The sequence below is a fragment of the Chionomys nivalis genome, chromosome 11, assembly GCF_950005125.1.
Source record: "Chionomys nivalis chromosome 11, mChiNiv1.1, whole genome shotgun sequence".
NCBI lineage: Eukaryota > Metazoa > Chordata > Mammalia > Rodentia > Cricetidae > Chionomys > Chionomys nivalis.
This window is the reverse complement of record NC_080096.1, coordinates 75,514,966-75,538,567: the sequence shown is the minus strand read 5'-3', so window position 1 is coordinate 75,538,567 and position 23,602 is coordinate 75,514,966. Positions and strand designations below refer to the sequence as shown.

Sequence of the window (23,602 nt, the reverse complement as noted above, 5' to 3'; positions counted from 1 at the left end):
ACTCAAGGCAGTCATCAAACCACACACACTAATAGTAGGAGATTTCAACACTCCTCTCTCACCAATGGACAGGTCAATCAGACAGAAACCTAACAGAGAAATAAGAGGATTAAGAGAGGTAATGAATCAAATGGACTTAACAGACATCTATAGAACATTCCACCCAAATAGGAAAGAATATACCTTCTTCTCTGCAGCTCATGGAACCTTCTTGAAAATAGACCACATACTCGGTAACAAAGCAAACTTACACAGTTACAAAAAAATATTAGTAACCACCTGTGTCTTATCAGATCACCATGGATTAAAGTTAGAATTCAACAACAATGCTATCCCCAGAAAGCCTATGAACTCATGGAAACTGGACAGTCAACTACTGAACCTCACCTGGATCAAGGAAGAAATAAAGAAAGAAATTAAAGTCTTTCTTGAATTCAATGAAAACGAAGACTCAACATACTCAAACCTATGGGACACTATGAAAGCAGTGCTAAGAGGAAAATTCATAGCATTAAGTGCCCACTTAAAGAAAACGGAGAAAGCACACATTGGAGACTTAATAGCCCACCTGAAAGCTTTAGAAAAAAAAGAAGCAGACTCACCTAGGAGAAGTAGAAGACTGGAAATAATCAAATTGAGGGCTGAAATCAACAAAATAGAAACACAGAAAACAATCCAAAGAATCAATGAAACAAAAAGCTGGTTCATGGAGAAAATCAATAAGATTGATAAACCCCTATCCAAACTATTCAAACGGCGGAGAGAGAATACGCAAATTAACAAAATCAGAAACGAAAAGGGAGACATAACCACAGACTCAGAGGAAATTCAGAAAATCATTAGATCTTACTACAAAAACCTGTATGCCACAAAATTGGAAAATGCTATAGAAATGGACACTTTTTTAGATAAGTACCATATACCAAAGTTAAACCAGGACCAGGTGAACAATCTAAATAGACCTGTTAGTCGCGAAGAATTAGAAGTTGTTATAAAAAACCTCCCCACCAAAAAAAGCCCAGGTCCAGATGGCTTCAATGCAGAATTCTACCAGAACTTCCAAGAAGACCTAATACCTATACTCCTTAATGTATTTCACAATATTGAAACAGAGAAATCACTGCCAAATTCCTTTTATGAAGCTGAAGTTACTCTGATACCAAAACCACACAAAGACACAACCAAGAAAGAGAACTACAGGCCAATCTCACTCATGAACATCGACGCAAAAATACTCAATAAAATACTGGCAAACCGAATCCAAGAACACATTAGAAAAATTATCCATTATGATCAAGTAGGCTTCATCCCAGAGATGCAGGGCTGGTTCAACATACGAAAATCTATCAATGTAATCCATCATATAAATAAACTGAAAGAAAAAAACCATATGATCATTTCATTAGATGCTGAAAAAGCATTTGACAAAATTCAACATCCCTTTATGATAAAGGTCTTAGAGAGATTAGGAATACAAGGGTCGTTCCTAACTATAATAAAAGCTATTTATAGCAAGCCGTCAGCTAACATCAAATTAAATGGAGAGAAACTCAAAGCTATTCCACTAAAATCAGGAACACGACAAGGTTGTCCACTCTCTCCATACCTCTTTAATATAGTGCTTGAAATTCTAGCAATAGCAATAAGACAACATAAGGGGATCAAAGGGATTCAAATCGGAAAGGAAGAAGTTAAACTTTCATTATTTGCAGACGATATGATAGTGTACATAAGCGACCCCAAAAACTCCAGCAAAGAACTCCTTCAGCTGATAAACACCTTTAGTAGCGTTGCAGGATACAAGATCAATTCCAAAAAATCAGTTGCCCTCCTATACACAAAGGATAAGGAAGCAGAGATGGAAATCAGAGAAGCATCACCCTTCACGATAGCCACAAATAGCATAAAATATCTTGGGGTAACTCTAACCAAGGAAGTAAAGGATCTATTTGACAAGAACTTTAAGTCTATGAAGAAAGAAATTGAGGAGGATACCAGAAAATGGAAGGATCTCCCTTGCTCTTGGATTGGGAGGATCAACATAGTAAAAATGGCAATTCTACCAAGGGCAATTTATAGATTCAATGCAATCCCCATTAAAATCCCATCAAAATTCTTCACAGATCTTGAGAGGACAATAATCAACTTTATATGGAGAAACAAAAACCCCAGGATAGCCAAAACAATCTTATATAATAAAGGATCGTCTGGAGGCATTACCATCCCTGACCTCAAACTCTATTACAGAGCCTCAGTATTGAAAACAGCTTGGTATTGGCATAAAAACAGAGAAGTCGATCAATGGAACCGAGTAGAAGATCCTGATTTTAACCCACAAACTTATGAACACCTAATTTTTGATAAAGGAGCTAAAAGTATTCAATGGAAAAAAGAGAGCATCTTCAACAAATGGTGCTGGCAGAACTGGTTGTCAACGTGTAGAAGAATGAAAATAGATCCATATCTATCACCATGCACAAAGCTCAAGTCCAAATGGATTAAAGACCTCAATATTAGTCTGAACACACTGAACCTGATAGAAGAAAAAGTTGGAAGTACTCTACAACATATGGGTACAGGAGATCACTTCCTACGTTTATCCCCAGCAGCACAGACATTAAGGGCAACATTGAATAAATGGGACCTCCTGAAACTGAGTAGCTTCTGTAAAGCAAAGGACACTGTCAGTAAGACAAAAAGGCAACCCACTGACTGGGAGAAGATCTTCACCAACCCTGCAACAGACAAAGGTCTGATCACCAAAATATATAAAGAACTCAAGAAACTAAACTTTAAAATGCTAATGAACCCAATAAAAAAATGGGGCACTGATCTGAACAGAGAATTCTCAACAGAAGAAATTCAAATGGCCAAAAGACACCTAAGGTCATGCTCAACCTCCTTAGCGATAAGGGAAATGCAAATTAAAACAACTTTGAGATACCATCTTACACCTGTCAGAATGGCTAAAATCAAAAACACCAATGATAGCCTTTGCTGGAGAGGTTGTGGAGAAAGAGGCACACTCATTCATTGCTGGTGGGAATGCAAACTTGTGCAACCACTTTGGAAATCAGTGTGGCGATTTCTCAGGAAATTTGGGATCAACCTACCCCAAGATCCAGTAATACCACTATTGGGAATATACCCAAGAGATGCCACATCAAATGACAAAAGTATCTGTTCAACTATGTTCATAGCAGCATTGTTTGTAATAGCCAAAACCTGGAAACAACCTAGATGCCCTTCAATGGAGGAATGGATGAAGAAAGTGTGGAATATATACATATTAGAGTACTACTCAGCAGTAAAAAACAATGACTTCTCGAATTTTGCGTGCAAATGGATGGAAATAGAAAACACTATCCTGAGTGAGGTATCCCAGACCCAAAAAGAGGAACATGGGATGTACTCACTCATAATCGGTTTCTAGCCATAAATAAAAGACATTAAGCATATAATGTGTGATCCTATAGAAGTTAAATAAGAAAGTGAACCCAAAGAAAATCATATAGTCATCCGCATGGAGAGGGGGAAGTAGACAAGATTGCAGGGCAAAAACTGGGAACTTGCGGGTGAGGTGGCATGGGGCAAAGGGGAAATGGGATGAGAAATATGAGAAGGGGAGGATGGGAGGAGCTCGGGGGATTGGGATGGTTGGGATATAGGAAGGATGGATACGGGAGCAGCAAAGTATATATCCTATCTAAGGGAGCCATCTTAGGGTTGGCAAGAGACTTGACCCTTGAGGGGTTCGCAGGTGTCCAGGAATATGTCCCCAGCTGGTACCTTGGGCAACTAAGGAGAGGGAATCTGAAATGACCCTATTCTATACTGATGAATATCTTGCATATCACCTTAGAACCTTCATCTGGCGATGGATCGAGGTAGAGACAGAGTCTCAATTTGGAGCAACGGTCTGAGCTCTTAAGGTCCAAATGAGGAGCAGAAGGAGGGAGAACATGAGCAAAAAATCAGGACCAAGAGGGATGCACCCACCCACTGTGACAGTGGAACTGATTTATTGGGAGCCCACCAAGGCCAGCTGGTCTGGGACTGAATAAGCATGGGTTGATTCCGGACTCTCTGAGCATGGCGGTCAATGAAGACTGATGAGAAGCCAAGGACAATGGCACTAGGTTTCGGTCCTAATACATGAACTGGCTTTGTGGGAGCTTAGCCGGTTTGGACGCTCACCTTTCTGGACGTAGATAGAAGGACCTTGGTCTTCCCGCAGGGCAGGGAATTTGGACTGCTCTTTAGTATCGAGAGGGAGGGGGAATGGAGTGGGGGGAGGAGAAGAGGAGTGGGGATAGGGGGAGGGAAGTGGGGGGAGGGGGCAATATTTGGGAGGAGGGGAGGGAAATGGGAAACGGGGAGCAGGTGGAAATTTTAATTAAAAAAGAATAAAAAAAAAAACAAGAGGCATATTTGAAACATCATTCAAATAAACTTGAAATGGTTACTTAATAGTTACAAATACAAATACAATACTATTTATTTAAGCACTTCCTTCATTGTTAGAAAGATTATAGCCGCTTAATAAATGTGTATCAAAACCATGCAAGTATTTACATGCCTTACCTCCTGATGAGAACATTCATTTCCATGCAAGTTTATTCACATATAAATACATTTAGAAATCCATGAGTACATTCAAGCACAAATGGCACATTCACATTTGGAAGAGTTAAGCTCACTATCTGTGTGAGACATATGTCCACATACACATGCATGCTGTGGGATAATGCTCTTGTATCCTGTAAATATTAGTCACTTGTATTGGTTTAATAAAATGGTAATCGGTCAGTAGCCAGGCAGGAAGAATAGGTGGTGTGACCAGATTAGGAGAATTCTGGGAAGAGGACTCAGTCTGTAGTCATCAGTCAGACACAAGGGAAGCAAGATGAGAATGCCTCACTGATGAAAAGGGACTAAGTCACATGGCTAACATAGATGAGAATTATGGGTAAATTTAAGTTTTAAGAGCTAGTTAATAATAAGCCTGAGCTAATACGTCAACCAATTTATTATTAATATAAGCCTCTATTTGTTTCTTTGAGACTGAACAACTATGGAACCAGGCAGGACAAAAACCTCCATCTACACATGCAAACTACACATACACACACACACACACACATGCACAAAATGCACCATACCAACACTCCATACATACTACACTTCACATATCACACATATCACAGCATACACAAAAACCCACCCACAATACTACCATACACACATACCACATACTACATACAACATGTACCACACATACCACCCATATTCACACCAAAACCACATACCATACCACACATACTATACACACATCTCTCATACCATACATGCACACATATATCATACACACATTCTCTCTCTCCTCTACACATACCATATAGTATACAAAATACTATACTCTATATAGACAACACTTAAACAGAAATACACATATATGTATACATGCACATGTATACCATACATACAGCATACACATTTACATACCACATACAACACACACACACAATACACTCCACAAAACACACACATCTTAAACTTACCACACATATATACGCACTCTTCTCTCTACACACACTACACAAAATACACAAGCAGGGTAAACATATATATAACATACACACATGCACACACACACACACACGCACCATCACCATCAGCAGCAGCACTACCACTCACAAAATCACACAGCTCTCATGGTCTCACTCTACATACTTGTCCAAATCAGGTTCTTCCTCTTCCTGTCAAAATAGACCACTGAATATGAAGACCTGTGAGAGAACATAGAATCTGGAAGAAATAAATGTCACATATAAAACAGATGCCAAGATTAAAATAAATCTAGATGGTCTGAGCCAATGTTTCACAGGAAACATAAGGCAGAACGCAGATCAACAGTGGTTTATCATGTGTACAAAAGAAGAAGAGCTGTGGGTAAGAACGGGAATAAATGTATCAGTCACCAGACAAAACTGCCCTAGACACAGCATAAAAATCAGAGTGCCACACATGAGTATTAGTCTATCTGAGTCTAGCATTGTCCTATGACAATGCATATTTAAGGAAATGTTTTCTAAAATGATGGTCAACATAAAGACTATAACAGAGCTGGCCAGTGAGAAAATATGTTAATTCTATTTTGCTTTAAGATCTCTTTTGTTCAAGGTAAGTGTTTGTCTTTGGTGTCAATAAAGGCAACCATCACCCTGTCAGGAAATACTATAACATCCAGAAGATTTATGTGTCAGCACCATGGATGACATTTGGCCAATGTGTCTACCATAAGTATTATAAGTATTTCATCTCTCATGTTTATATTGTGTATGCATATTTATTTAAGAATATCTCTAAGTTGCTATACACATACTTTTCATGAATTGAGAAAGAAAGTAAAGAAGACAGCCACTGGTGCTGTCTTCTAAAAAAAAATCTCTAATGTCATAATCCTAGGACTTTCAATATTTGATGGTACTAAGATTGGATGTTTTTTCATTTCATAAGTGCTCCTTTCTATGAGTCTATGAGATTCTAACTCTTAAGTTTTTATTATACTAAGATTCTGTGATTTAAAATTTTGATAGCTTCTAAAATTCTAAAACTATGGTTCTCAAATGTCAATATTATAAGAATTTAACATTTATAGCTTATAATTTGAAGATCAATTCTCTTGATGAGAATGAGGTCACTTTGTCATTCTCTGAAGCACAAAAAACCCCAGAGGTCAAAGTAGCTGTACTAACTGGTGAGGACAGAGAGACTATGAAACAGAAAAACACCCTGTAAAGAAAAGTCGTATGAGCATGCCACTTGTCTCTGAAGGTACATCTCTCTGCCCATTTTTGTCTTCAACTTCATTTTATGGTTCAAAATTTGAGAATATTTACAATACAAGTACCATGGAAGCAGACCCAGTGGTTTATCCTAACCTCTAGCATGACTCCTGAATGCCAGAACAGAAAGCGTCTAAGATTGAGATAGCTGGACTCGCTGTGGCACATGTCTCTTCCCTCTTTGCCAATGTTTTCTTCCAATATGCTTTGTCCTTTCCCTCTTCTCGTCTGCATCCTCCCATGTCATCTCTTAACACTTTAAATTTTTATGAATATTAGTTACACAGTCCTCTTAGAATCCAATGATTATTTCTCCCATTATATAGATAATGAAGCTGAGGCTAAACATGATTTATCAAAATCCCTTAAGATGATAGAAAAAAAATGGTGAAGCTGAAATTGTTGTCTCCAACTTCAGAGCTTTCCAAATTCCATAGTCACTGTATACCATCCTTCTAACCAATAAAAATATCAACTCCACAAAACACTGAGAAACCCAAAACTCAGATATGAGATCACTGCTTTGATTCCTCAATATAATTCTAAATACAATTTCTCAATCAATGCCAACTCTATTTTATGATATCCATTACTGTTCTTCCATACTGAACAGTTCATTTAATTTTCTAGCCTTTTTTTCTCCTCCTGAGAGTGCTGTACATGGCATGTGTTTATTTTTCAATTAAAGCAAATTAAACTTAATTTTGTTTTGAGAACTTTTTTTTTTTTTAGAATTTCACAGCCCACGTTGAGATAATTGAGACCCTGCTGTTTCTGGAAGTTGTGTTTAGAGAGAGAAGGCCCTGATCTGACACCACCTTAAAGAAGCCATCTTTAACCCCTCCTTTCCCTCTGTTTCACCAACCGTGTTTCTCTAGGCCATCCACTTCCCCGCCACTGTTCTAGTGTAGAGGTGCATCTTCTGTGCAACAGCTATACCACAATCATGACCTGCAAAAGGGCTAGCAAGGCCTTTCCTTACCCCCTTCCACATCCTCTGTCATTCTCAATGGTAGATCTAATCAAGCCAACAACTCTTTAGTAGTCAGCAAAAATTGTCTAAATAGAAATTAGTAAATCTAAGTCCTGAAGCTTTAAGTAGCCAACGTTTGCATTAATCCTCTAGCATGCTCTCTCGACACACTGTTCCCACTCATCTGGAATGGCTCTTCCCTGCGTCCTAGCTATGCAGCGTACAAGGCCACAGGGAAAGACTTCTCTGCTCCTCATCATACATAGGTGCACTCCAGCTTCAGCACCAGCCACTTCACACAGCCTCAGACTGTACGTCTTTCTGCTCTCAGACTGCCAATGGCTTCAAATCAGGAAACCAACTCTATCCATAAAAGTAAAAATCAGAATCATATATGTAGCTGATCCTCAAGAAACATGCCTCAGAAAACATTAATAAGATGTGAGCAGTAATATAAGAGCAATAAGAAATAAGTTACAAGAGGACACAGGAAGGGGAAAAGCAAAAAAGTGCATTACTATAGTAACCTAATAACAGTAATAACAAAAAAAGACACAGAGAGAGAAGGAAATGGAAGTGAAGCTTACATTAAATCAATGAGAAAACTTCTTTTTATCTTATAATAATTTTTTAGTTGATTATACTTTCCAAAATAATGTATATCATCAAAATTACCTAAACACAAATTTCCCACAAATATAACATTCCTATATTTGCAAAGAGGATAGATTTTCTACTATTTGGAATTTCTTATATATCACATGGAATACTAATATTAATTGAAAGAGAGAAAGTTGAAATTATAAGGTCAAATAATTTTGAGAACACTTAAATTAAGGATAATTAAATCTTCCTTGTAGGACACAAAAGAATCTTTAAAATGATTATGTTTATAATATAATACTTCTCTCAAATGTATTATGTTACCCAGTGTACTATCCTCAGAGTTTTCAAAACCCCAAGCAAAACAAAATAATAAAATAGTGCCTAATCAGAATGTTATGGAAGGAGAATGATTTTAGAACTGGACGCAGGGAACTGGTATTCTAGGCCTCAAGCTTGTATGATTTAAAATGATGTTTGTCAGTTCAGTCCCTGTTGTTATATTCCTAAGTTTTCTCGTGTGTGTATGCACATGCATGGGTGTGTGTGTGAGTGAGAGAGAGAGAGAGAGAGAGAGAGAGAGAGAGAGAGAGAGAGAGAGAGAGAGAAAAGAGGGGAGGGTATGAGCATGTGCTGTCACTATTCAGGTGTGTATATACTTTGGCACATATAGAGATCAGAGGACAACCTCAAGCATCAATGTCAATGCTCACCTTTCACCATATTTGGTATAGTCTCTTGGTAGTTGCTGCTGTATACTGGTGAGCTTCAAGAAATTCTGCCTGTGCTTCTTACCTTGCAATAAGAGTTTTATGATTACAGTTGCATGCTGCCCTGTCCAGCTTTACAGTAGTTTAGTGGATCTGAACTTGGGTCATTATGCTTGTGGATGTACATAAAGGATGCACATTATTTATACTCTGAACCATTTGCTCTGCCCTTGATTTCTTTACCTGTCAAAACAGTGGACCAGTTATGTAGAGTGTTAAGAATCTTAGCGTAGCGCTAATAGTCTATGATTCTGGGATGAAGACAAACAATCTTTATTAGGTTAACCATGTTCACCACATTCATTTATTCCCAGGAGTGTGAATTTTTCATGTTCATTGCCAGGGCAACCCCTAGCCTTCACCTTTCTGGAAGACTCAGAGAGACACACTTTTAGTCCTGAGTTCTATTACACAAACAACATGTTTCCATTGGAGCCTATCTTAAAGACAGAACATACTGTTGTGATATTAGTTGATCTGCCAACAGCAAATGTATGCTGTGCATTCTGATAACAAAGGTGACATGGAACAGTTTTACACTAGCCTGTTCTTCCCAGGAACCCCCAGGTGTATGTCTAAGACATACTTGGCTTGCAAAGATCTCAATGCAATGTCTTAAATGGCAATAGAAGTTGAGTACAATGTGTTCAAGTCATTGTCTAATCCTTGAAACTTCATATTCTGATCCTATAAATATAATGAAGCAAAGCAGGTAAGAAGAGTTGCTTAAGGGCAGGCAGAAGGTGAAAAGATGGGCTAATCTCACTTTATCACCTTCTGCCTACTTCCAAGTGACTTCAGAATGGTGCTACCATCCTCAAGCCTTCACTTCATACATGAGAAGATGGAGGTTCAGGAGAGTAGTGTATTCAAAATTCAAAATAAACAGAAAAAGGCCTCCTGAGTCACCCATGATTCTCAAACAATGACACAGAAAGTGTCCTCTACTCAGGAAATCATTTCATTTAATATAAAGGTGGCACTACTTTGTTTTCAAGGACGAAGAGCTACTCTTGTTCATTAGAAATCACAAATGACTTAGAGACAATCACCAATGTTATATGACTATTTTCGCTCAAGCCAATGGTGAGGAAGGAAAGAAGGTGTGCCATCTAAATTTGACTTAGAATGACTTACAAATGGAGATAACTACATTCATAGATCCTCCAAAGCGTCAGTTTTTCTTCTAACCTACCATGGATAGCTCATTAATCCCATTAATCCTACTAATTAAAGCACCGATTACCCAAGTAATACACACTCATTATAGAATATAAGGAAATACAGGGAAGCATCAAAGAAAGAACGAAATTCATTCCTAGCGCATTATCCAAAAATAGCCACTAATACATATGTGCATCTCATTCAACAATCATGAATTCTTTGATATTTTGTTTCTTATGCTCCTTCAGTCACTCACCAAAAAGTAAGTCAATATGGAAAGGTCCCCTTTCCATAAAAGGACCTTTCAAACAGAAGGGCTGCTTATGGAGTACTTGCTGTACATAAGACCTTTTCCCAAGTGCTTTCTGCATGTGATATTCACTCTCACATCAAAACTTTATGGAAGGTCCTGTTGCTAATCCATTGTATAAATGATATTTCCTATCATTTCATCTCCTGGTTTATAAGGATACCTCTCATACAGAGTCTATTCTATACTTTGTTTCATTTCAATTTTCTTTTGTCCTCAAAAAGAACATTCTTCATAGACTCTGCACATCTAACTGATTTCTTAGATGGGGTGTCACATTCTAATTTAGAAGCATTTATACTTCCCTTGTAAAATTTAGCATAGCTTGGCAATGTGTCTGGATGTTGCACCTGGTCTCTTGATAGAGAATCTCCCCCCTCATTCCTGTGGCTCTCTCCACCTTAGTTACACTGGCTTCCTTACACAGGATCTTGCTTTAAAAGATCACTCCGGATCATGGTCCAATCTCTGGTATTTACTTTCTCAACCACTTGCAATTCTCCCTTCTTTTACTTTCAGGTGTCAAGAAGGTTCAACCTGGCTACCTCTACCTAGAATGCTACTTCCAAGGGTATGTGCCAGCTGTATTCTGGATCACCCCCAGCCCTCTTTTCAAAAGGCAGCAGTTCCCTGGGCATTTCCCTTCCCTATTTACATGAATTAGCATGCTCTCTCCCACCGTGCCATCTGTCCCACCCACCTTCCTTCTCTAGTCATGTTCTATTTTTCTCTTCTCTATTACGCTTATCACCATCTGACACACACTATATTTTGCTTGTTTATTTATATAACGACTTTCCCCTCAATTAGAGCATACATACTGGGGGTCTTAGTCCCTTGTGTTCACTGCCTTTTTCAGTGCCCTTAGAACAGTGTCTGACACAAAGAAGTGTACAATAAAACATTCTCCTTGTATTATTTATTTTTCTTTAGTGTGTACATGTATGCAGGCACACATGTGTGAACATGTGAAACACAGATTGTCCTGTCAGAAGTCCACCTCAATTATTCTCTACATTTGTCATTGATGTAGTTGCCAGCAAACTCAGACCTTCCTGACAGGGCTACCAGAGCCCTGGGACTGTAAGTATGACCATGTCCATCCGGAACTTAAATGAAGTCTGAGACTGTAAACTCCACTCCCACATTTACTCGGAAAGTACATTAACCACGGACTTACCCAGACAGCTCTAGTCTTCTGTTTTAAAATGAAGCAACCACAAGCCACGTGTGTGTTGCCTGTGCATTTCTAACACTTCAGGGGAGCCTCTGCTTTCCTGCACTGCTTGCCTGGATGGCACTTACTGCTAAAACAGCTGACTACAGCATCATCAGCATCAGCACCAAAAATAGAGACATCTTAGTGATGCTGGTTGACATCATGCTGCTTTTCTTCTTACTATCATCATCTTCATCATTATTTTCATGTAGCAAAGTAAAGCTTTGTTGCATTACATCTCGATTTCTTGCATAATTTGACTTCATTTCTCTTGTAGCATTTTGTTTAGATGTCCGATAAAGTAACCAAACCAACCAAAACTCTTTCTTTTTGGTGGGGTAGAATGTAACTGTGGAATTTTCATGCAAACATAGCATTCTCCGTGTTCCTACTAACCTCCTTTTCTCACTGTCTTCCAGTCTACATCCCTCCTGATTGTTCCTTTCTTGTCTCTCAATTTATTCCCACACTTGCTTACTCTTGTTTTAAATGGGAAAGGAATATTTTCTTTTTGAAAATACAGGTGGAGTCATACATGTTCTACATTTTAAAGTTCTACCTATTTGACTTCTAATAGCAGGTAATCCTACAATTATGACTCAGTTCATGGGCCAGTAATATGAAAAGGCAACAATTTGAGCATTTTTCAGTATCTCTACAATTCTCCTTTCTACTAATTTCCAAAGTGTTCAACATCAATTCTCTTAAATTCATGTATGTTTGTGCATAAATTATAAAAAAGATACAGAGTCAGAGAAATATCCATAGAAATATTACAGTATCTTGCTGTTGAAATTCATGCCATTTCCACCCGACAATTTCTTAAGTTCCCTTTAACTGTGACAGTGAAATCACTGCGATCATTGGTGGGTTTGCAGTCACTGTTTCCAGTAAAAGAAAGATCTTGGCACTTAGCTCTGGCTCAGAGTTAGAAAATGGTTTATTCTATGATTGCTGGCCCTGGTTTCAGCAGCATTTGAACTCACACAATTAGGGTGCAAATAAACAGGCTAAGCTAAAGATTCCTGCAGAGGCATTGTGAAGTTAAATTACTATTTTAAGAGGCTATGAAACTGGCAGCGAGACCGTACTGGAAGAGTGGAAGATATTCAGGATACTGACAGATAAAGAAGGGAAGGAAGTAAAATGCAGATTGTTAGCAAAGATTTAGGAAGCGCCTTCCAGCAGCCCCATTTAGAATTCCTCCTGGAGCAAATACAATGGATGCCTTCACACTTTAGACATTTGAAAGATCAGAATGGAGGGCAAAGTCTTATGACATAATGGCTGATGATTTACAATGACTGACCCTACCCAAGACAATAGTAGCAGTCATCAACCTCCACTATAAGAAGCCGCCAAGTTGCATGTGAGGGCAGGCTGGAAGTTGCTACTAGCTGGACAATGCCTTAGGCTAACGCAAGGAAAAGTGGTAATTCAGGCAAAGAACATCACATTTAATAGACAAGGGCTTGAGGTCTACTATGGTTACTTATTGAATATCCTACAGTGAATCTCCCATGTTTTAGACAGAATGTCCTTGTTGGGAAACTGGAAAAAATAATTTTAAATTTGGCGTATCACAACAAAATATACATGCAATTTAAACGATCATTTCAAGATATTCAGGAATTTGATAAAATAAACGGCATTAATGCTGTGGAAGGGAATCATGAAGACAAAGATCAACATGATATCAAGCTACTGTTAATCATCCATGCTTTCAGGTAAACCTGATGGACAACACTGGCCTTACATATTAAAAAATGAAGTAGATAGATGCAGGGAGAGAGGTTGCAGAATTTTGGTGTACCTGAGCCCACTCAGGTTCTCTTTTACGTTAAAGAGAATGGTTCCATGCATAAAATAAAACAAAAGAAAAAGGAGAGAAAATTAAACAGACCTATATGGACTTTCAGCTCTCATGGTCAATGACCTGTCTACATTTGCTTCCTGACCCACAGCAACACAGAAGTAAAAATTCTACTTTAGCCGTTGTGCATGCTGCTATATTTGTTCCCACTTTCTCAGTCTCTCCTACAACCACTGCTGTCTCACTGTGAGATGCTGGGAAGGAGTTGGTTTGTAAAAATGATCCTAAGATTTCCTTTGCAAGGTCATGTCTCAAACATCAAAGTAATCTTTTTTGTGTATGATTTTTCCAGTTTGAACACAAGCCTAAGAATTCAGACAATGCTCAATCTGATACATCAGGGCACAGCAGTAATAGGAGCAAAAATGATTAGCGCTATGTGGTTGTGACAACTGACCTGATACTGTTTGAAACACTTCCCGAATGAACTCATTACATTGTCATCTCATTTCCATACAGAGTTGCTATTGTTCTCCCTATTTTACAGATGGTGAAACAGACATGGGAATATTAGTTAACCTGGCTAAGATGAGAGGCCCAGTAAGTTGTAGCACAGGTATTCAGACTCCAGGCCTCAAGCTTTCAATCCCTTTCAGTCAGATAGGAATGGGTTCAAATCCTCCATACCACACCATGGGCTCACTGTTTTCTCTTCAACCAGGAATACTGCTGCTACACACCTCAATTTTCACATATTCAAAATGGGAGATTATTCTACCTACTCTGTACTTATAGACAATATACAACAAAAATCTACTATATATCTATTATAGTACAAGGAACACAAAGCAAACAAGTTTGACACACACGGCACCAGGCCAGGAGTGGCTTTATAGTAGTGACATTTCAGTCACCCCTAAATATTCTGGGTGAAGACCCTGAACTCTCAAAAAACGTATTTTTTTCCATGCAAAAAAGAGAGGAGAAAATGAAGAAAAATGTGTCTGGCTTGCTAATATTTTCAGAAATCATTTGTAAGTCTTCACTGGACTATGAATGACACTGTCCTGTTGATATGTACCCAGAATAAAATTATTTATAATGCTCTCAGTTCTCCCCAGCCTCAGCCATGTCTGGAAACTGCACTTGGTGATGACCACTTCCTCTGAAAGAGTGGTATCTTCAGAATGCATTGGAGGCAGTACTGCATCACCAGCCCTGCCAGGTAATCTACTTTTCAATCTTTCCCCCACATGCCTACACATACCAAAATGCTGATTTCCTCTTTTTAAATGGCTTCTGTACTTGTGCAGATGTTTTTATAGTACGAGTAAGGCTCCTTGTAGGTGCTCCCCCTGCAGTATGCCTATAAACCCAGAACTCATCAAATTCTATGAGAAATTTAGTTTTCCCAGTACCATGTAAACAGCAACATATTTGCTCAAGGCTATGGTCTCAGTTACATTCTCAGAACGGTCTTCCAGATTTATCGCGGGGCTTCTGGATACTCCAGGGATTCTCACAGGCATCAAGCATTTCATCTATTTTTGCAGATGACTAATTCTTAATATAGCAACTTGAGAACTTATCCCTTAATAGGATGGGTCCTCTAAAATGAAGCTATCCCCTGGATATGTATGAAGCCTTCCTCCATCCAAATCAACTTGTAATCTGTAAACTGGTTTTCCACACTACCCACACACAGGATCTGTTCTTCCTCACTGACTCATTTTCTAGGCCTCTGAAATGCTAGATAAATTATATCTCAGAAAGCCTTTGGGGCCTATGTTGGCTTAACCCTTACAGAGGGTTCTAGCTGTTCAGATGGGCCATTTACTTGGAGCCCTGATGTTCCAACCTTTACAGTTTACACAAAAACGATTGCATCTCACTTTTGTTAATTGCCTTATAGATCTACCTCTCATCCTTGGGGGGATTCAGTTACTTAGCTGTTCCCAAGAGGACGCCAACATGCCTCTATACAGCTCTGTACCATGTGAGTACAGAATTTGTTAAGAATGATAGATTGTGTGCCTTCATCAGGCTCCCTCTTCCTGTGTAGCGGTAGCAGGCAACACTGGTAATGACCACTGTTCACTTTCTCACACCCAGTCTTATTCAGGCTATTCTCCTCAAGGCCACTTGCAATCTCCAAAAGAAAGTTCCCCTGGGAGACAAAAAAAAAAAAAAAAAAAAAAAAAAAAATCCTTCAGTGTCATATAAAAAAATTAATTTCACTTCTCCTTGGCCTCATTATTTTCTTAATTGTCTTTTTTGCCCCCTCAGCCGCAAGGACTGTCTGTGGATTTGTAGAAAACCTTTTTGGGCTGCTCTGTTCCAGAAGGATAGTGGGTTTCATGTTAACACTTAATCACTTAGATATTAAAGGTTGCACTAGTGGCTCACCATCTATCCCACTCAGCTAGGCTGTCTTGAATCACAAGCGGGGCTGTAGATATGACTTCCTTGAGATTTTCTCATCACTGAGAGGACATCTAACTCATGATGAAGCACAGCCACCATTCATGTGTCTCCCTCTCTGCTTTTATAAGAACTTTGTCATGTTGTATTTCCATACAGCCCGGCAGTATCTCTTCAGTGAGCTAAGCAACAGTATGGTCCTTCTAAATTTACAGAAGGCAAACCTCGGAAGTAAAAGACAGGCTCTTCAGGAGTCTTTATAGACACTGAGTGGGGTCAGGATTAGAATTAAGAACCTTGTGTATCTGTACTTGTATCCTATGAAATTTTGAAATAAAGGAGATAAAAAATAAAAAGATAAAGTCCGTGATCTCCAAGGACTTATAATTACTGCTCACTGTCTTTTCTGATATGCCTTCCTTAGCCTTCCCCTTTTCCTAAACTCTGTAAAATTCTGAAATGGCAATTACCATTCCATTACGAATATTTGGGAATTTGCATATCTCTTCTGATAGATGGCCTGCGTTTATCACCGTTCACTGGCACATCTGCTCAGTCACTTTATACAAGTCCTTCTGCAAATAACATATTTGATAAATCTTTGAAGTTGAAATCACAGTCAGATTCTACTCTTTCCCTCAGGTTTCAATTATCTCCTGCCCACATGCTAACTTTCTTCCCCCTTTTCTATCCATTTAATTTTGACTTTTAAACCCAAGGATTTCTAGAATGTGGTACTCTAAGCAAGACTGGAAATTAAGATGAGCAGAACACATTGAAATGACGGAATAAATGTGCACAGGATGAAAACAGAACAGAGAATACCTAATAGTGACTTCCTGTCAATTCCAGAACGCCTTCCTTCTCAGACTTCATACTTCCCAACTAAAGACATGTCAAGAGAAAGATGTCAAAACCTCTCACTCCCTTGTAAAAGATTTTTTCAATGTGGATTCTGTCTGTCTTTCCTGTTTCATCTCACGTTGCACTCTGCCTCATTTAAAGCTATATACACACTGGGTATCTGTACTTCCTTAGCCTTCCTAACCATTTCCCTGCATAATCTCCCGTTTTATTTAAATATCAACATCAGTACATTACTCATAAGTGTCTTTTTATGACTCACTCATATAAAGATATATCTTCCACCTTTGTTTCTAGCATAGGGTCCTTAATTACCTATATGACATTTAATATTAGATTTAATTAGTGTGGTTTTCTATTTGCTTACTCATTATCAACTATCTCTTTCTCTGTACATGTGCTCCAATGAAAGCAGGACTGTGTTCATGCAACACTCCTGATATATATGAGTAAGCACTGGCTAGCACTGAGAACATTTTTCTTATTTCACAAAGTTTTCTATTGGGCAGTCCTATCCTAGGGCAACATTTGTCAAATAGAGGACACTCTGTAACATCTACTGTTACTGAAAATAAATAAATCCTTTCTTTCAACCCTAACCCAATACACATCTTTCTCAGAACTTTGTGTCAAAACCCTAAAGGTGAGATAATCTAGAGAATGATCATAAATTATTGGGCAATGTAAGATAGGCTTTTCAAATGGATATCATAGGGTTCTAGGTTCTTTTTTACTTAAAGGAGAACATTTTCGATGATATGATTATATTTACTTGCTTATATGATTATAGCATATAAAGACCTGAAGACTAGAAAATAATATTTGTTTAATTGCAGAGACTTATAGATAATGGGAAGGTTTATACTCAAAATAAAAAAGAAATCCTGCAAATCTCTTCAGATTTAGCACCAGCTGCTTTGGGTGAGAATGAACTCACTATTAATATTAAAACTGAGCCTTGGAAGACACATATTGCCTATGTTACCAAAACAGTTTTGATTCCAAACTATGGAGAAAGGTTTGATTATTGAAAAACATTCAGAGGTTTCTTCAAGAATTACCCAATGAAAACACTATTTTTATTATAAATCCAGACGTCCTCCAACAGTTTTATAACATCAGCTCCAAAGAGTCAACAGTGTGATCCAGCTGTTCCCAGCATCAGTTGAACAAGCAAATCTCAGTGGTGACCAGTGATGCTGTTTGTGTAGTAGAGGAGTAGAGATGCTCAAGCAAAATTCAAATCCTTGCCCTATTGCTTAAAAGAAAGTTGGAAACACACTAGTTTCACTTTCCTGTGTAGAGGGGGTGCATCTGCCTCACTGGATTAGAGGGGAGATTAAAGGAGAGAATATAATAAGGATCCTGGGCCACAGTATATAACTACCTGTCCACACCTTCACCAGTACCCTCGAGCTGTTGGGATAAGTTGTGTAATCTTGTAGCTATAACGGCTTTGCTTTCAGTGAATGAAGATCAAATATTTTTGAGAAAGAGGGAGATGGGAGAGAGGAGAAAAACTGACATACTGTTGACACTGGATATGACATGCAAAAGCAAACACCGATGAAACAATTACTGTGTGCCAGTCCCTAGGCATTAAAAGAAAAATGTTCCTATTAAGAGCACACATTGATGCAATCAAGAGAGACCTGTACCTGTGTGGCTGACAGAGTAAATAGTGACAAAAACTAAATAAATCAGGTTTCCAAAAAAATTGTATCAAAATCCAGACAAAAGAGATTGGTCTTGGGAAGATTTCTTCAAAGGACTATTTAAATCAGATGCTAAAATGTGATTAGGGCTTGTGGAATGGAGAAACAATGTATGATATATTCATTATCTTTTATATAAAATATTATAATGAGAAACAATAGGCAAAAGTTGTTCGAAAAATTATATTTGATGACTCTTCCTCTTTTTATGCTTTTGTTCATATGGTTACCAGGAGTTCACTAACTTATTTGTTAAACTTTGGGTTTTAGGTCAGAGGAGGTATGAAGAGAAGGATGTTATGACAAACTGTAAGGGCCTGTTTTCGTGATACGTGCTAAAGACTTCCTCTGATAATCCAGGAAGAGAAAGCACATGCAAATTAGACAATATTTTCTCACACATTGCAGGGTCTTTTGGTGCAACGACACTTTCAGAGAAACAGGACTGATCAATAGCATAAACTCTCTTGAAAGCAGTAAGAAAGAGATGTCCCATTTGAATGGCACAGGAGAGAACATCTTTTACAGTCCCCACCTATGCTGCTACAGATATATTCCCTGCAGCCTGAGCTGGGCCTTCTCAACTCAGCAGGAGGGCCCCAGAGCTGATTTGGAATAGCCACACTGTTTCTCCTTGGCTGAAATGGAGTCACAGCTCCCCCTTCTGGGAGCTAAAGTACCGTCTAGCTCCAGAAAAGCGTGGTTGTGAGGTTGTTAATGGCTTTATTGCAGATGGGCCTAAAATCCCCATGTTTCTCAGTACTTCCCTGCGCTCCAAAAAGAGCATCTAAAAGACTGGCAGCACACTTTTTAAAAATGTATCTGATTTTAACTTCTGAAGCACCTGTGACTGAAAGGACTGTGATTTTCCTTTCCCTGAGGTCGTGAGTCCCATTCCACCTACAGGTCATGCGTTACCCAGTGTAGCTCAATTCCTATGGAGGTTACATCTCAGCGGAGGGAATGTAACAGGAAGGGAGAGTTTCTGGCCCTGTATTTTACACTCCTGTGTATGGATGCCTGCATATTCTTGCATATGCTCCTGTGCCTTTATCATGAATGTAGAGAAGTGGGATTTTAATTAATGTAAATAAATTCATTTTCCTGAAGTATTTGCATAGATGGCTAAGTATATACTTTGCTCTCAAGAAAGCAAAGCTTTTCTCATAAAAAGGCTCAAATATAGTCCAAATGCTCTACTTGGTTCTATGTACCAGTCACATAGTCTTGGGTTCCCACATGCATGTAATTGTCCGATGGAAGTGAAAGGAGAATCTATCTTATCTTACTCTCTCCCTCCTCAGCCAAATCTTGTGTGTACATGTATACATGCGTATTAATGTTTTTGTGAAGTAAGAGGAATGACTGAGACAGTAGGCACTGTCTCTCCTGGGTCAGGATTCCACAAGAAAAAGGTCTGAAATGCATCTCTGAAACAAGTCCCAGAAGGGAAGACAAGCAGTTATCGTGGGTGGGAGTATGGTGGGCAGATAGGATTAGGAAATGCTGTGACTCCTGGAGTTAGAAAGACATAGATCTGGCTGAAAAACAACCTGAGCCCTGGGAATGCCACCAATTTGCTAGGGAATATTGCGGAATTGCCATCCTCTCTTGGAGCCAGAGTACTGCCTATTTACTCTTTAATATGCATTCCAGTTCTGATCATTTATACATTAAAAATACATAATAACTCTTTCTCTTTCTCTGTTGATACCCCCTCCCACAAATGCATGAGGAAGCTGTGCTCAAACCAGAGCTTTACAAAAAGTCTACACTATGTCCATGGCCTCCTGAAGGCTTCAACCAGAGAGATCAGCCCATAGCCAGGGAATGGTATGTGTGCAGGTGCTTGCAGGTAGAACAGTCACCCACCAGCTGGGGCAGGTTCCTACAAACACACACGCTTGCTTTTATCACTCCTCAAAAGATATAGATATACATATATAAATATTTTTAAACTGGTATGTTTTTCTTTTCTTTCTCTCCCAGAGGCCTTTCCAATGAGCCTTTGGAGATACCGCATCCCACCACCTCAGCCTCCTCTTCAGCTTCACTGCTTACAAGCAGAATGGCTGCCATTTACCTTGAGAAAGTAACAGCTGCCTAGTCTGGAAGCCATGCTAACAGCAGTAAAACTCAGCATTTTTGCTGAGTAGGGCAAGCCTTTAAGAGGCAGCCGGGAATCAAATCAATGGCTGGCTCCGGAACCACGGCCCAACACTACCTGGGTAGGGTGGTCAAAGTATTTACCTATACCAGCTCCTAAAAGGTGGAGGAAATAGGGAGGAGACCTTTAACTCAAATGGTCTTCCCTTTCCCGGGAGCCTCCACAGGGACCCCTGCCATGGCAATATTTTAGAGTCAAGTATCATCTGCGAGGTGCAAATCAGACAGCTGTTTAAGTCAACTACCACAACAATCTATCATGGATTCCCCACTCACAATCCCTCACACATTGTAGGTCTCCGTTGGTCCTTACACATAAAGACTGCCACCTCTGCACACATATCAATCTCTCTCCCTTCTCCCAGTATCTTCCTAACTTCCTGGAGCCTCGGAAAAGCAGAGCTTTTAGAAGAGATTCTGGATCCTCCAAAGCTTGCCTGAGATGGAGAAAGCAAAAGGAATAAGTCCTAGGAAAGTACGCTATCCATCTCCCGCCTGAGCACCTACAGCTGCCCCAAATTATATTTTCTCTAGGACCCTGTGCGACTGCGGTGGAGAAGCACATCCCCAAAGGATGCTTACTCTTTTCCCCTGAAAAGATTCTGACAAACTTGCCCAGATGACCCTCGCAAAAAAAGGGTGGGGGGCTCTGCTGTGATGTCAGCAGGGAGACAGGGCGAGAGCTCTACCCCAGACTTGCTTGCACTAGATAAGGAGATCCTTGACTTCCTCCTTTCCTTTGCACTCATTACCCAGCCTCTCCAAATTCCCATCACAATCCTGGAGTCTGACCAGTGTGGAATTTAAAGGGACAGCATCTCCTTTGCCTCGGATTTTGGACATGTCTCTATCATTTTCAACAGTGAGTCCAAGTGTGCAACACTACCCATGGTTTAGAGGACATTTTCCTTCAATGGTACCTACACTGGGTTAAATAAGGCACCGTCTGTATTCCTGTCATCTCCCCCAAACAAGCCAGGGCCCTGAGAGGAAGTCCACAGCGGGCTTCCCCGTGGCTACGTGATCGTGTAGTAAGAAACCCATTCCATCCACTGTAAGCTGAAGAGACCTAATTAAAAATACACAGACGTGCACAAATGCAAACACATACACACACAAATACACACATCGCTCTGAAAGTAGGTTATAGGGTTTACACACACACACACACACACACCAAACGCAAACGACGCCGTACAGGCAAACACACACTAGCACCACATCAAGTTCCCACCATGGTACACACGTCGGGAGCGCGCGGGGACACACGCCACTTACTAAAACCCGCATTTAACCCTTAGAGCCCAAGCTACAGGGACCTCAGTCTCCAGAAGCAGCAAGAACTTGGAGGCTAGGGAAACCGGACGAGGGTGGGAGGGGGAAGGGAGGCGCAGGCAGGGGCGCCCAGACTGCGGTCCGGGGCGGGTTCCAAGGGCAGAGGGGCTGTGGGATGCTGTGCCCGGGGTCGCCTTACCTGGAGTCAATGTCCGTCTTTGGCGGAGAGCAGCGGAAGGGCGCTTTTTATTCGGCTCGATGGGAACTTGGAAGAGCCCTGCGTCCAGCTCGCATACCGGGGACGGCGCAGGGACTGCAGGCGTGGGGGTACCTGGCTTCTAGCAGCCTGGCTCATACTCAGCCGTAAAGTCCCCTTTGCTGGTCCCGAGGACAGGCATGAATCCCAGTTGCGGAAAGCGGCCACTATTCCCTCTGCCTCCGGTTCTCTCGCCCTCTCCTTCGCCTGTGCTCTTCTCCTCCTCCTGCCTCCCCCCCCCACCGCGCCAGATCAGTTCGCAGCCGTGGGGACCGGGAGAGAGGCGGCTGGCGAATGGAGAGGGAAGTCCAAGTACGCGGCGGTCTCCGGGCGGGGAGCGGAGGAGGCCGGTCTAGGCAGAGGGAGGGACTTCGCTGGCGAAGGAGGAAAATGAATGGGGGAGCGACTGCCTGGGGGCGGGGAGGGAGGAGCCTAGCGCCCGGGTGGATTCCTAGGAGTGTTTTGTACGTCTTTAGACAGAGGAAGAGGAGGGAGAGGAGAAGTGGGGCCTCGCGAGGGAGGGGCGTCCAGGGTGGGTCTAAGATTAGCCACTGGGGAAGTCTCATGGGTCTGGGGACAGCGCGGCAAGTCTTTGTATAGGAGCACCCAAAGGGATCCTGATTCTAGATGAAACGGGTCTGTAGCTCAGTGATGCATGAGCGTCTGTGTGTTTCTGATTATGCGGGAGCTCGGCGTGACTGCGTGTACGTACCTGAGTGTGGGTTTTGTCTGGGGTGACGCACGTCTCAGTCCCGTTGTGTCTCTGCGTTTTCCCGTGACTGTTAGAGATTGTTTTTGTGTGTAAGCGAGAGCCCACTTAACCTCTCAGAATGTATGCATTCTCTTCCTTACGGGAAGGATGTCGGAGTGGGAATCCAAAGAGAACGCAAAGTTCTCTAGGGACCACCAGAGACATGAAAAATGCAGGGATAGTGAGTCTAAGACAAGAATACAGATAGCAGAAATACTCCGAATTCAGCCTGAGGTGCAGGAGGGACCTTTCATTGAAGGGAAACAGAAGGAAAGCCCTTGCAAGATCTGAATCCCCACAGGGTATGCATTCTGTATATTTTGCTTAGTTCGCTGGAGGCTTAAATCACACTAAAAGTGCAGATTCCTAGTCCCTTGAAGATTTGGCCAGTATGAGAAGCTAGGATGAAACTTCTAGAGGGAGAAGCAGGAAGCCACAAGAAAAATGTTGGACA

General features: G+C 40.4%; 1 protein-coding gene across 1 annotated transcript in view; it reads right to left on the bottom strand.

The window, feature by feature from the left end:
• Brinp1 (BMP/retinoic acid inducible neural specific 1) overlaps window positions 1-22,707 on the bottom strand; it is a 193,134-nt gene extending 170,427 nt beyond the window's left edge. Inside the window, exon 1 of the mRNA XM_057785369.1 lies at window positions 22,341-22,707. The gene's annotated coding sequence lies outside the window, so the exon portion shown is untranslated. The remainder of the gene's footprint in view (window positions 1-22,340) is intronic.
• Window positions 22,708-23,602: the final 895 nt, after the last annotated feature.